Source organism: Hemiscyllium ocellatum, chromosome 8 (genome assembly GCF_020745735.1).
Source record: "Hemiscyllium ocellatum isolate sHemOce1 chromosome 8, sHemOce1.pat.X.cur, whole genome shotgun sequence".
In the NCBI taxonomy this organism is placed as follows: domain Eukaryota; kingdom Metazoa; phylum Chordata; class Chondrichthyes; order Orectolobiformes; family Hemiscylliidae; genus Hemiscyllium; species Hemiscyllium ocellatum.
In genome coordinates this window covers 56,154,127-56,167,954 of record NC_083408.1, presented here as the reverse complement: position 1 = coordinate 56,167,954, position 13,828 = coordinate 56,154,127, and the positions used below count along the sequence as shown (strand labels likewise).

Here is a 13,828-nt window from a genome sequence, read left to right as displayed (position 1 = left end):
TGGTATCATGCAATAGGCCCAATGTTAGTGTCATTTTCAGGGAAGGTCCAGAAGATACAAATCTGTTCATTCTCTGTTTAGACATACCAGAGAACTATTGAATGTGTGTGTGCGCGCGTGTATGTGTGTGTGTCAGAACTTTTTGAGAATTCTAAAATGTAACAGTGGCATCACTGCTTTTACTAGAATGAGTTGCTGTAATTTCTATCACGTATGCTGCTTTTGAATAGACTGTGAATTGACTTTGTTTGCATTGCTATATGGTTTGAAAATAGAGTTTATTTATTGTAAAGTGGACAGTTTATTTTCAGACCTGCTCCTCCAACTCATTGGCTGACATATTGGTGTCAAGGAACACGCCTCTCATTCTATTTGCGTCACTATGAACAGAACAAACAGATTCAGATTTGGCGTGCGATCCGCCACAGAGAGCTGTTTTTCCTTCTTAAATATCCTTTTTGATAATGATATTGGTTTCGGTAACTGGGTGCAGAACCTGCAGTACAGGCTGATCATTCGCTAGTAAAGCAAAGAAGATTGAGTATATATTTAACATATCAATGGAATGTTAAGCACAATGTATAGCCTACATTTCACTGCTGCTTCTCATGTTACCTGTAGAAATAATTTTTAATAGCATGTGTATCATCATATCATCACATGGAATCAAAACTGTAATAGGCAGTATATTCGACTTTGTCGTCAGTGATGAGTGGAGATTCTGAGTCATCTTCAAGCATGAAAACTCAGAGGTGATGAGCTGGCACATGCAATCAGACTTTACAAAGCACGGCTATTTTGTGAATGACTGGATCTCATAAGGGCACTGATATAAAATCTAATCTAAAATCTTGCCCATTTAAATCCATTTCCACTCACAATGCTTTCAGACAATGTGAGGTAATTGATGCAAGCAATATAAATATTTTCAAGAGACAATGAAATGTGTTTCTGGAGCAAAAAGAATTGAGATATATAGAGAGAATTTGGGGTTTGATTTATAAGGATAGGATTTGCCTTCTTGGTTCAGTGACTTAGCCTCTTGTAGACATTCTTATTGTGATCAATATCAGATTGAAATGTAATTTTTATTTCACAGTAATTTAAATGATATTTCTGAATTATTTTTATTATATTAGTAATTTAATCAATTCAGAATGGAAAGTCTTCTTGGTAGCAATCAAACATTTAACATTTCCACCTACATTGAACTTTCCCTTTTGGCAGCACTGAGGAGAATGAAGAGAAGAAGAATGTAACGTAAGACAAATGCCATGTTATTGCTGCTATTCATGATTTATTGATGACAGAACAGGAATAAATGACCCAGGGTTTTAACTGTCTCAGGGCCTCTGGCAGGAAACCATGTGAGATAATTCCCTACCCTGTTGTGTCAGAATGAGGCAGTTAATTTTAATGGCTGGGCCACATTTAAATCTTTTCGGCTAGCTTCCTGCCTTTTCTATGAGACAGTAGGAATTCACATGGCCTAGAGTTCTGCTGTCTATATTTTAAGTATAAGAGTAGTGAAGTCTTGCTTCAATTGTAAAGGAACTTGGTAAGACCACACCTAGACTATTTTGTGAAGTTTTGATCTCGTTATCTCAGGAAAGATATTATTGCCATAAAGAATGGAACAAAGGTTCACTAGACTTATTCTCTAGATGACACGACTGATTATGAAGAGAATTGGGACAAACAGGGCCTTATTCTCTGGAGTTTTGAAGGATGAAAGATGATCTAGTTGAAACTTGCAACGTACTTGAAGAGATAGACAGGGTAGATAAAGGTAAAGTGTTACCCCAGTTGAGGGAATTTAAACTAGGGAGCAACGTGGGCGGCACGGTGGCACAGTGGGTGGGCGGCACAGTGGCACAGTGGTTAGCACTGCTGCCTCACAGCGCCTGAGACCCGGGTTCAATTCCCGACTCAGGCGACTGACTGTGTGGAGTTTGCACGTTCTCCCCGTGTCTGCGTGGGTTTCCTCCGGGTGCTCCGGTTTCCTCCCACAGTCCAAAGATATGCGGGTCAGGTGAATTGGCCATGCTAAATTGCCCGTAGTGTTAGGTAAGGGGTAAATGTAGGGGTATGGGTTGGTTGCGCTTCGGCGGGTCGGTGTGGACTTGTTGGGCCGAAGGGCCACACTGTAAGTAAGCTAATCTAAGTAATCTAATCTAAAAAAAATTTGAAAATAAAGGGGCTGCTACTTAGGTCTGAGATGAGGAGAAATGATTTTACTCAAAAGGTTGTGCAATTTTGTAACTCTCCACTTCAGAGGGCTTGGCGGCTCAGTCTTTGAGTACGTTTAGGGCATAGATGGATTTCTGATTACCGTTTTTATATTGGATTATGGGAATGTGGTGAGTTAAAGTCATTGAAGTGGTCAATCAGCCATGATTGTGCTGAATGACAGGACGGGCTTGATAGACTGAATGTCCTACTCCTGTTCCTATATTCCTAAAAGCAGAAAGATCTGGAAGTATATGTGCCAAGGCTATTGAAGGTGGAAGATTGGTGAGGAGAGTAGTAAAACAGGCAATATCCTCAGCTTCATTAGTAGATACATGACATACAAGAGCAAGGAGGTGATGGTGAACTTGTTGATACACTTGTTAAACATCAGCTGGTGTAATGTATACAGTTATAAGAGAAAGATTTGGTTCCAAGAATGATAAATTTAAGTTATGAGGGAAGATTGAATAAATTGGGACTGCTGTATTTGGAGAAAAGAAAGCTAAGAGAAGGTTTATTAGAAGTTTTCAAAATCATGAGTGAACGAGTGGAGTACATAAGGAGAAACTGTTCCCACTTGTAAAAGGAACAAGAACAAGAGGGTATTTGCAAAAGCAGCAGGAATGATATGAGAAAAAAACCACTTCTACATTCAGTGAGTAGTTGGAGTATGGAAGTGTGGTGAAGGCAGATTCATTGAAGCATTCAAGATGACATGAGACTATTATTTGCATAAAAAATAACAAGTGTCTGGGGAAAAAGCAGAAGTTAGCAATAGGTAATGTGTTCATTTGAAGAGTCAGTGCAGGTATATTAGGTCAAATGGTCTCCTTACTACTTCTGTGATTCTGTGCATGGTGTGTGTGGGGAGGGATGGCAAGAAAGAACAGAGCTAAGCTTTCCCTGTGAAGCCTGAAGTAGCATTCTGCCCCAAGAAGGACAGGACATCATAATCCAGCCTCAGTCTTTTCTGATTCTCTTCTGTCCGAAGACTGGCTAGCTGATGGTAAGGTTGCAGCAGCCACCCTGCTCAGAGCTGAGTTGCAACAGCAATGGCATCACTGGATGGTGATAAGCTTAAGGACTTGGCTGGCTTTGAGTGGGTGATCTTACTATCTTCAAATCCCAAGTGGTGATAGACTATCCAGTCTATCCACAGAAAGTGACTGGCACTAATGGAGTCACTGGCTGTGCACTCACATCCTGTGTGGACCAGCTGGCGGGAGTATTCACTGACATCTTTAACCTCTCCTACAATTATCTGAACTCTCCTCCTGCTTCAAGAAGACCACCATCATCCCAATACCAAAGAAAAATGCCTCAATGACTACTGCCCTGTGGCTCTGACCTCCATAATTATGAAGTGCTTCAAGACGTTAGTGATGGCTCATATCGGCTCCAGCCTCCCAGCCTGCCTTCACCCTTTGCAATTCATCTAGTGGTCTGCAGCACACACCTTGGCCCTACACTCATCCCTGAAACATCTGGATAACAAGGATACCTATGTCAAGCTCCTACCCTGACTACAGTTCAACCTTCAAAACTCGAATTCCATCCAAACTCCAGGATCTAGGTCTCTGCTGCATCCTCTGCAATTGGATCCTCAACCTCCTGACCCACAGATCGCCATCAGTGAGCATAAGCAAGAGCACCTCCTCTACAATAATCCTCAACACTGGTGCCCCACAAGCTTGCATACTCAGCCTTCTCCTACATAGTCATGACTATGTGGCCAAATTTCATCCTAAATCCATCTACAAGTTTGCTGGTGACACTACCATTGTAGAATGGATCTCAATCAATGACAAGATTGAATATAGAAAAGAGATAGAGTGCTTGGTGGTGTGGTGTAAATATAACAATCTCTCCCTCAATGTCAGCAAAATGCAAGAGCTGGACATTGACTTCAGGAAGTAAGGTGGAAAGCTTGTTCGTGTCTACATCAATGGGGATAAGGTGGAGATGGTTGATACCATCAAGTTCCTAGGAGTGACAATCACCAACAATCTGTCCTGGTCCACCCATGCCGATATGACTTTCAAGAAAATACAACAACCCCTCTACTTTCTTAGGAATGCGAAGGATATTTGGCTTGTTCTCTTACCACTTTTTATAGATGCACCATAGAAAACATTCTATCTTGATGCATTGTGGCTTGGTATGGCAACTGCACTGCACAGGACAGTAAGGTAATACAGAGAGTTGTGAACAGCCCAGTCTATCATGTAAGCCAACCTCCCATCCACTGACTCCATCTATACTTCTCACTGCCTCAGAAAGACAGCCAACACATTGAGAGACCCCGCCCATCTTGGTTATAATCTCTTCCAACTGCTTTTGTCAGGCAAAAGATAAAAAAGATTAAATACACATACCAACAGATTCGAAGACAGCTTCTTCCTCGCTGTTATTGGACTTCTGAATGGACTTCTTAAATTTCGAACTGAATGCTGATCTCAGTCTTTGTGCATCTTCTCTGCAGAGGCAACATTGTATTTCTCACTCTGTTCTATTACCTTAATGCACTTCGTATGGCATGATATGCCTGTACTGCAGACAAAACAAAACTTTTTCTGTACCTAGGCACGTGTGACAAGAATAAATAAATAAAATGAAATGAAATCAAATTGAATATTTTAAGTATGTAACTCTGGGCATTGTAACCAACAATCTCTTAGGTTTCTATTAGAATCAAACATATTTGTAAATTAACTTATTAAATGCTCTCTGTTAATGGAATATCTTCCCAGCTTGTCAGTGTTCAAGTGATGTCCTACTGTGAGGTCAGAATCTAGCCCTGAAATGTTGTTGCTGCTACCTAAGCTGTTTGGAAAGATTTTACAATTAAAATTTCAACTTTCTTTACTGTGTGTGCTGTAAATCAAGTGCTACAAAATTGAATGGAACTCTTTAGTCACAGCTGAACCAGAAGGTCCTGTTTTGTGAACCCATTAATGAGTAACAGTTCGGGCACACTGTAATAAAACAACCATTTAATGGAACAATTGAATGTTTAACAACTTCACCTGAAAATTGCCATTTAAATAGTGAGAAAGAAAATACTTCAAGTTCTGGTTGGAGGATGCCATACTGTTGTTAAACCGAATAAAAATGAACATTTTGCTGCTAAATTAAAGTAAAATCCATAATTTGATACTGGAGGGAAATTCAGGGTTTGTACAATTTCATCTTCAGAGCTATTGTGTATTTTACTATATTTTGAATTTTCTTTTGTTAACCAGTGATTTATTTGTCCATTCAATAGTGCTCCATTTGGATGGATACAGTGATGCCCTTGTGTGACAGCACATCAAGCTAAGGCTGGATCAGAGCAAACCCCCAGAGCATTCCTGCTGAAAAAATACTTTGTTCCATACTGCATCTCGATATCAAAAGGAATATTGTAGCCAGGCTGTTTGAACTATGTGTCTTTTCCGGTAACAAAGCAAAGGAATTTAAAGTCATATTCCCTAAAGTATAGTCAACCTGACTGGCATATTAATTAAAACTGTACTTACTTTTCCTATCAATGACTGACACTGTATTAGAATTTTTTTTCTGTGGGGACAATAAACTAAACAAAAATTCATTTCACATAAATAACCATATGGTAAAATAGGAATCATTCATTCTCAAAACTCACCTTTATTTCTAGTGAATTTTGCTTCAGTATTTTGGTGGATTCGTTGAAAACTGTCCACCTTGTTCAGTCGTTTTCATCATCATCAGTCAGCTGCCCCTACAACTTTGTGGTTCCTTTCAAAATTTGGGGAAGCGATGGAAAATTGTGTATCCAGGACCACTTGGTGAAACTCATAACTGATCTTGGAGAAACCTATGTCGAGGAGCTCACAGCACTTGGAGCAGCTAAGTGGCTAGTTTTTAAGTGTAACCTTACTTTTTTTTGGAAATCAATAATAATGAGAAGAATGTTTTTATTGAGTGCTGTCTTTTGATTAAACTTTAAAAATATAAAACATAGGTACTAAGTTAGTGTTTCTTAGAGCAGTATGACTATGCTATATTCTGGGTCTGTAGATTGTTAAGGAGCAAAGATGGTGTTTAGTAAAATGATGTGCTTTTCCTGTTGGATGTCGAAGTTTAGGGAGAGTTTCCATGATACTGATGATTATGTCTACAGGAAGTGTGCTTGATTACAAATCCTATCGGATCATACGCATTGTTTGGAGCTGTGGTTAGAGGCAATGAGGAATTTCCAAGAGCTAGGGGGTGTGATGTATGGCAGTTTGAGGAAGGGAGATAAACCAAAATTAGAGTCATGTGGATGGGTTAACTCCAGGAAAGGTAGAAGAGGTAGACAGGTAATGCAGGAGTCTCTGTTGGCTATCCCTATCTCAAACAAGTATGACGTTTTGGAAAATATAGTGGATGATGGACTCTCATGGGAATGTAGTACTGACAGCCAGGTTTCTAGTATCAAGAGTGGCTCTATTGTAACGCGGAGTACGTTGGGTTCCAAATGATCGATTGTGATAGGAGACTCTCTAGTCAGAGGTACAGAAAGGTGTTTCTGCAGCTGACAGTGGACATCAAAATGGTGTGTGCCTCTCTAGTGCCAGGATCAAGGATGTCTCAGAGAAGGTGCAGAATGTTCTCAAAGGGGTGAGGGACCAGCAGGAGGTCATTGTACACATTGGAACCAATGACATAGGAAGCGAAAGGGATGGAATTCTGAGGAGAGAATATAGGAAGTTAGGCAGAAATTTAAAAAGTAGACCCTTGAGGGTAGTAATACTGGGATTATTCCCAGTGCTATGAGCTAGTGAGTGCAGGAATAGAAGGATAGAGCAGATGAATGCATGGCTGAGAAGCTGGTGTATGGGAGAAGGATTCACATTTTTGGATCATTGAGATCTCTTTTGGTGTAGAAATGATCTGTATACGAAGGACGGATTGCACCTGAATTGAAAGGGGACTAATATACTGGCAGGGAGATTTGATAGAGCTGTTTGGGAGAATTTAAGCTAGTAAGGTGGGTGGGGGGTGGGGGTGGTGTGTGGGTTGTGGGGCAGTGGAACCTGCGGAGATAGTGAGGAAAGAGACCAATCTGAGACTGGTACAGTTGGGAAAAGGAGCAAGTCAAACAGTCAGGGCAGACAAGAACAAAGCAGAGAACTTGCAGAACATTTCAGAGAAGATCTCTGGGACACATGCACTAAACAACCCCACCACCCTGTGGCTGAACACTACAACTCCCTCTCCCTCTCCGCCAAGGATATGTAAGTCCGAAGCTTCCTCCACTGCCAATCCTAGCCACCAACACCTGGAGGAAGAATGCTCATCTTCCGCTTTGAGACTCTCCAACCACACGAATTTCACCAGTTTCTTCATTTCCTCTTCCGTCACTCTATCCCAGATCCAACCTTCCAACTCAGCACCACCCTCTTGAACTGTCCTACCTGTCCATCTTCCTTCCCACCTATTCATTCCACCCTCCACTCCGACCTCCACCCTCTGACTCCACACCATCACTCTCCACATCCATCTACCTATCGCATTCCCAGCCACCTTCCCCCAGCTGCATCTGCATTCCCCCCATCCACCCCATCCCTCCCCCACCCCCAGCCCATTTATCTCTCAGCCACCTTGGGCCATCCCCTCTTTCCTGATGAAGAGCTTATGCTCAAAACATCGACTTTTCTGCTTCTTGGTTGCCATCTGACTTGCTGTGTTTTTCCAGCACCACATTGTTTGAGTCTGATCTCCAGCATCTGCAGTTATCACTTTCTCCTAGAGAATGAGGTAGGACTGATAAATTAAACTGCATTTATTTCCATGCAAGAGGCCCAACAGGTGAGGCAGATGAACTCAGGACATGGTTGGAACATGGGACTGGGATATCATAGCAATTTCACCGACGTGGCTCAGAGGTGGTCAGGACTTGCAGCTTAATGTTCCAGGATATAGATGCTATAAGAATGATAGGAAGGGAGGTAGGAGAGGAAAGCAAGTGGTGTTTTTGATAAGGGACAACATTATAGCTGTACTTAGGGAAGGTATTCCTGGGAATATATCCAAGGAGGTTATTTGGGTAGAACTGAGGAATAAGAAAAGGGTGATCACCTTATTGAGATTGTACTATAGACCCCCTAATAGTCAGTGGGAAATTGAGAAACAAATTTGTAAGGAGATCTCAGTTATCAGAAAGAATAGTAGGATAGTAATGGTAGGGAAATTTAACTTTCCAGGACAAAGGGTAACTAGGAGTATAGGGTCCCTCAAAGATCAGCAAGGCCACCAATGTGAGGAACCGCAAGATTTGGGGGAGATACTAAATGAGTATTTTGCATCAGTGTTTATTGTGAAAAAGGATATGGAAGATCTAGAATGTAGGAAAATAAATAGCAACATCTTAAAAACTGTCCATATTACAGAGGTGGAGGTTCTGAACATCTTAAAATGCATAAAGGTGGATAAATCCTTGGGATCTGATGGTGTACTCTCGAACTGTATGGGAAGCTAAGGCAGTGATTGTTGGGCCCCTTGCTGAGATATTTTCATCATTGATAACCATAGGTGAGGTGCTGGAAGACTGGAAGTTGGCTAATGTGGTGTCACTATTTAAGAAAGGTGGTAAGGAAAAGTCAGGGAATTATAGACCAGTGAGCCTGACATCAGTTTGGGGCACGTTGTTGGAGAGAATCCTGAGTGACAGGATGTACATGTATTTGGAAGGGTAAGGTCTGATTAGGGATAGCCAACATGACTTTTTGCGTGGGAAATCATATCTCATTAACTTGACTGAGTTTTTTAAACAAGTAATAAAGAGGATTGATGAGGGCAGAGCAGTGGACATGATCTGTATGGACTTCAGTCAGGCGCTTGACAAGTTTCCCTATGAGAAACTGATTAGCAAGGTTAGATCTCATGGAATACAGGGAAAACTAGCCATTTGGATACAGAACTGGCTCCAAGGTAAAGGGTGATTTTGGAGGGTTGTTTTAAACACTGGGGGTCTGTGACCAGTGGTGTTCCACAAGAATCGATGCTGGGTCCACTGCTTTTTTTCATATATATAAGTGATTTGGATGTGAACATAGGAAGTACGATTAGTAAGTTTGCAAATGACACCAAATGTGAGGTGTTGCATTATGGGAAAGCAAATCAGGGCAGGACTTATAACTTAATGGTAAGGTCCTGGGGTGTGTTGCTGAATAAAGACGCCTTGGAGTGCAGCTTTGTAGCTCCTTGAAAGTAGAGTCGCAGGTGGATAGAATAGTGAAGAAGGCGTTTGGTATACTTGCTTTGAGTAAAGGAGTTGGGAGGTGATGTTGCAGCTATTCAGGATATTGGTTACTACATTCTGCCAGGGTTGGAGGGTTTGTGATATTGTGAATATGCTAAGGCTATTTTGTCTGCAGCATCAGAGGCCGAGGGGTGACCTTATTGAGGTTTATATAATCAAGAGGGACATGGAAAGGTTGAACAGCCAAGCTCTTTTCCTCAGGGTAGGGAGTCCAAGTATTTAAAAGGAACCTAAAGGGCAATTTTTTCACGCAGAGGGTGGTATGAGCATGGAATGAGCTGCCAGAGAAGGTGGTGTAGGCTGGTACAATAACAACATCTAAAAGATGTCTGGATGGGTATATGAATAGGAAGGGTTTGGAGGGATATAGGCCAAATGCTGGCAAATGGGCCAAAATTAATTTAGGATATCTGGACGATGTGGGCAAATTAGACTGAAAGATAAACACAATTGTAGGTAGTATTCTAAAAGTGACTTTACCAATGTCCTGTACAGCTGTAGCAGAACATCCCAATCGCAGGCTCAGTGTGATAACCAATATATATTTGTTATTTCTATAAATTTCATTCAAAACCCAATATAGAATCTAAAACCCACCATACAACCCCAACACCATCTTTTCAATCACATATTCATCTGCTTTACCCTCTTATTTCTACACTCACTTGCCTGCAATAATTCAAAGATTAATACTTTTGAGGTCCTGCTTGCTAACTGCACACCAAGCTCTCTAAATTCAGAATGAAGGGCATGTAAGTTGACAATACCCATTCCCACCTTTCATCATTCTTGATTCCTTCACTATTGCAAAATGTTAGATTAGGTTCTCTACAGTGTGGAAACAGGCCCTTCGGCCCAACAAGTCCACACTGCCCCTCCGAAGAGAAACCCACCCAAACCCATTCCCTTACCCTATATTTACCCCTGACCAACGCACTGAACACTGTGGGCAATTTAGCATGGCCAATTCACCTGACCTGCACATCTTTGGATTGTGGGAGGAAACCGGTGCACCCAGAGGAAACCCACGCAGACACAAGGAGAATGTGCAAACTCCACACAGTCACCCAGGATTGGATAAACAGAAATTCCCCCCGATTAAATATGGGAACTCACTGCTTTCAGTTCCTGCTCCAACTACATTTCCTATTTTTTTATCTATACACCTGTGGGCTGTGGGCATTGCTGGCTGGTCAGCATTTAATGCTTGTCCTGATCTAGTGACTCCATCCCTCTCCCAGATAACAAACTGAAATTTCCAGTCACTTCACAACCTAGGCAGCATATTTAATCCTGGGAGGAGTTTCCAAACTTAGGTTTATAGTGGGAGTTAAACAAAATTTTATAAGAAGAAGTTACAATAGAATAAGTCAAGCTCGTACTTTAAAGGGACAATTTCGCAGTGTGAACCTTCAATAACATAAGAGTCCAGATCAGTGGAAATGACTGGAGAGAAACCTTGTATATCCTAAGGTCTGTATCAGCTTTGGGGCAGGCTAGAGAGGATAAACAGATACATGGAGACAGGATAAGAGAAAGACATAGAATGGAAGATTTCTGTTTATTGCACAATAATGAAATTTCAACAATGTATACATATTGATGTTTTTCTCTTTGCATTAGACTGATGTAAGACCAAGCATCCAACAGATTTCTGCTTAGACAGTCTAAGGCGGAGGTTGTTTGAATAAACCCAAAGTTAACCTGCATACCTGAGTCCTCCTGTGGTTTGTGTAAGGAGAGTAACCACAACAGACTCATGTCATCACTAAAACTATCTATTTGCTCTTCAGTAACATCACCCCTGTCTCAGCTCATGCTGAAGCCTTCCTGCATGCCTTTTTTAACCTCTACACTCAATTATTTTAACACACTCCTGACTCATTTCCCACATCCTATTCTCTGTAAACTTGAAGTCACTCAAAATTCTGCTGCCCGTGTCTTAATGCAAAACAAGCACCCCTCTGGTATCCTCGCAGGGTTCTCTGCAAAACATTGGCCCCTAGCCAAGTAATTCTGATTTTAAAATTATTACATTTGTTTTCAATTCCCTCCCTTAGCTCTGCGATCTTCTCCAGCACCTCAAACTTCCACAGCGTCTTTAATTGTCTAATTTAGTCCTCCTTTCAATCCCTGATATTAAGAGCCCACTATTGGTGGCTGAACCTTTTTTGCCTCGGCAGTAAGTTCCCTTTGTCTACTTCTATATGAAACCAGATCAAGATCTATTGGCATACATTGGATTCAATCTATTCAGATTGGGAGTTGCGTGGGAGATGACCACAATACTGGTCATTCTGTTGGTCTGAAATCTGGTACCAGTAGTTTTCACGACTTTTTGACATGGAAACAGATTACTTTGCACTGAAGCACAAACGGTCATATCATCCATTTGAGTGTTATGTTCATCATCCCATTTTTCTTTTTTTTTATCATTAGACAGTTATAACCACCCTGTCTCTCCACCTCCTCAAAATCCCTGCTCTAACTCTCCATCCTCACAGCTCATGTTTAAATTGTCCAAATCCAAGTACAGACCATAATTTTGGAATCCTCCCTATTTGGATGGATTGTGCCAGAGCATGGGAAAACTACATTTTTTATCCTTTGTTCAAATTGTGTAAATATCAACACAACAACAGACTTGTCAGTTCAATTCAGCCCTTGCTGAATACCCATGCTCACAACTCCTGCAACTCCTCAACATAATTCACAAATAATTTTTTTCTGATTTATTTTTGTTTTTCATGGGAATATTAGTAAAAACATAAATAGAAGTACAAATCTGTCAACATTGTGTGATTGCAGTGGTGCTTTCCTGTTGTGATGGACATCTTTCCTCTCATACTTTGTATTCCCGCAGGAAGTTGGCAGACGATTAATGGAAACAATGGGCAGCTATCAGCTCCTAAGCGTTTCAACCACTGTCTACCAGCCAGGAAGTGAACCCACAATATTCACTGATCAGAGAAGAATTAAGAAGACTCGGTTTAAGTGCATAGTGTTCAGACTTTAATTTATTATTTATTATTACCCTATCATGCCTTGGGTATTTTGGAGAAAACACTTTCTAGTCAATGGACAATCTGTTAAACTGATTTGTGCTTGGTCAGACAATTTAAGGCATATGCATCTCTACTGATGATAATGGACCAGAGGCTATTCTGCTGTGGGAATCAAGATACAGTGGTAGAAAGAAGAAACAAAGTGCACATAGCATTGAGAAACCAACATATGTGGTAAGGGTTAGAGTCAAAATAAGAGGGAATGCAATCTTACTTCTTTTGCATTCATATAAGTTTGCAAAGCTTGATCAATATCGTTGGTGAATTGTGTCAATCATATTGGACAATGAAGTTGCGGCAATAAAGGAGATGTGGCTTACAAGAGGGCTGGGTAGTAAGCACTCCTGGATACTAGGTGGTCCAGAAAGGTAGAGAAGGAAGGAAAGAAAGAAGGATGGTGGCAGTATAAAGGATAATATTACAATATTGGAGAAAGAGAGAGAGAGAGAGAGAGAGGACTCGGGAACAGAATATTTGGTTAGAGTTTAGAAACAGGAGCAGAATCTCAGTTGATGCATCCTATTGGCCACTAAATGCTTTGAATGATATGAAGAAACAAATTTACTGTGAAATTACATCAAGGAGCAATTATTATAGAGTAGTGATAATAAGACTTTAATTATCCCAATATGAAATGGTTTGCTGATACAGAAAAGAGGCATACATGTGGCATGTGTTCAGGTGAAGCATTTTGCTGCTGAGTAAGTTTCCAATCAAATGAGGAAGGAGGCATTACTGACCCTGGTTCTGGAGAATGAGATTAGTCAAGATGATAGAAGTGGATGGAAGTGAGGACTACAAATGCTGGAGATTAGAATCGAGAGTGTGGTGCTGGAAAAGCACAGCAGGTCAGGCAGCATCCGAGGAGCAGGAAAATCAATGTTTTGGGCAAAACCCCTTCATCAGGAAAGATGAAAGAAGTGTCAGTCATGGTATCTTCAGGAAACAGTGATTGTTGGATGGTAAGGTTTAGGTAAAGAAAGAACAGGAACAATTGAAAGTAAAATATTAATTAGAGGAGGCCAATTTCCATAGATTGAGAACAGACTTGGCCTGAGGAAATTAGAATCAAGAATAAAACAGTGAATACTATAACAGAACAATGGGTTGCTTTTAAAGAAGTGATTGTTTGAGGAGAGCCAAGGTAAATTACCACGGCACGGGTTGGGGAAGGGATTGGTGGTCAGTTAGGGCCAAGCTTATCCAGAGCTCCTTGGATGGTGATAGAATCTGAGAGTAATATAAAATCGAAAAAAGATACATC

General features: G+C 40.9%; 1 long non-coding RNA gene across 1 annotated transcript in view; it reads left to right on the top strand.

The window, feature by feature from the left end:
* The window catches only part of LOC132817873 (uncharacterized), a 65,711-nt gene extending 60,087 nt beyond the window's left edge, over positions 1-5,624 (top strand). The window contains exon 3 of the long non-coding RNA XR_009644928.1: positions 5,498-5,624. This is a non-coding gene — a long non-coding RNA (uncharacterized LOC132817873). The remainder of the gene's footprint in view (positions 1-5,497) is intronic.
* The last annotated feature ends 8,204 nt before the right edge of the window (positions 5,625-13,828 follow it).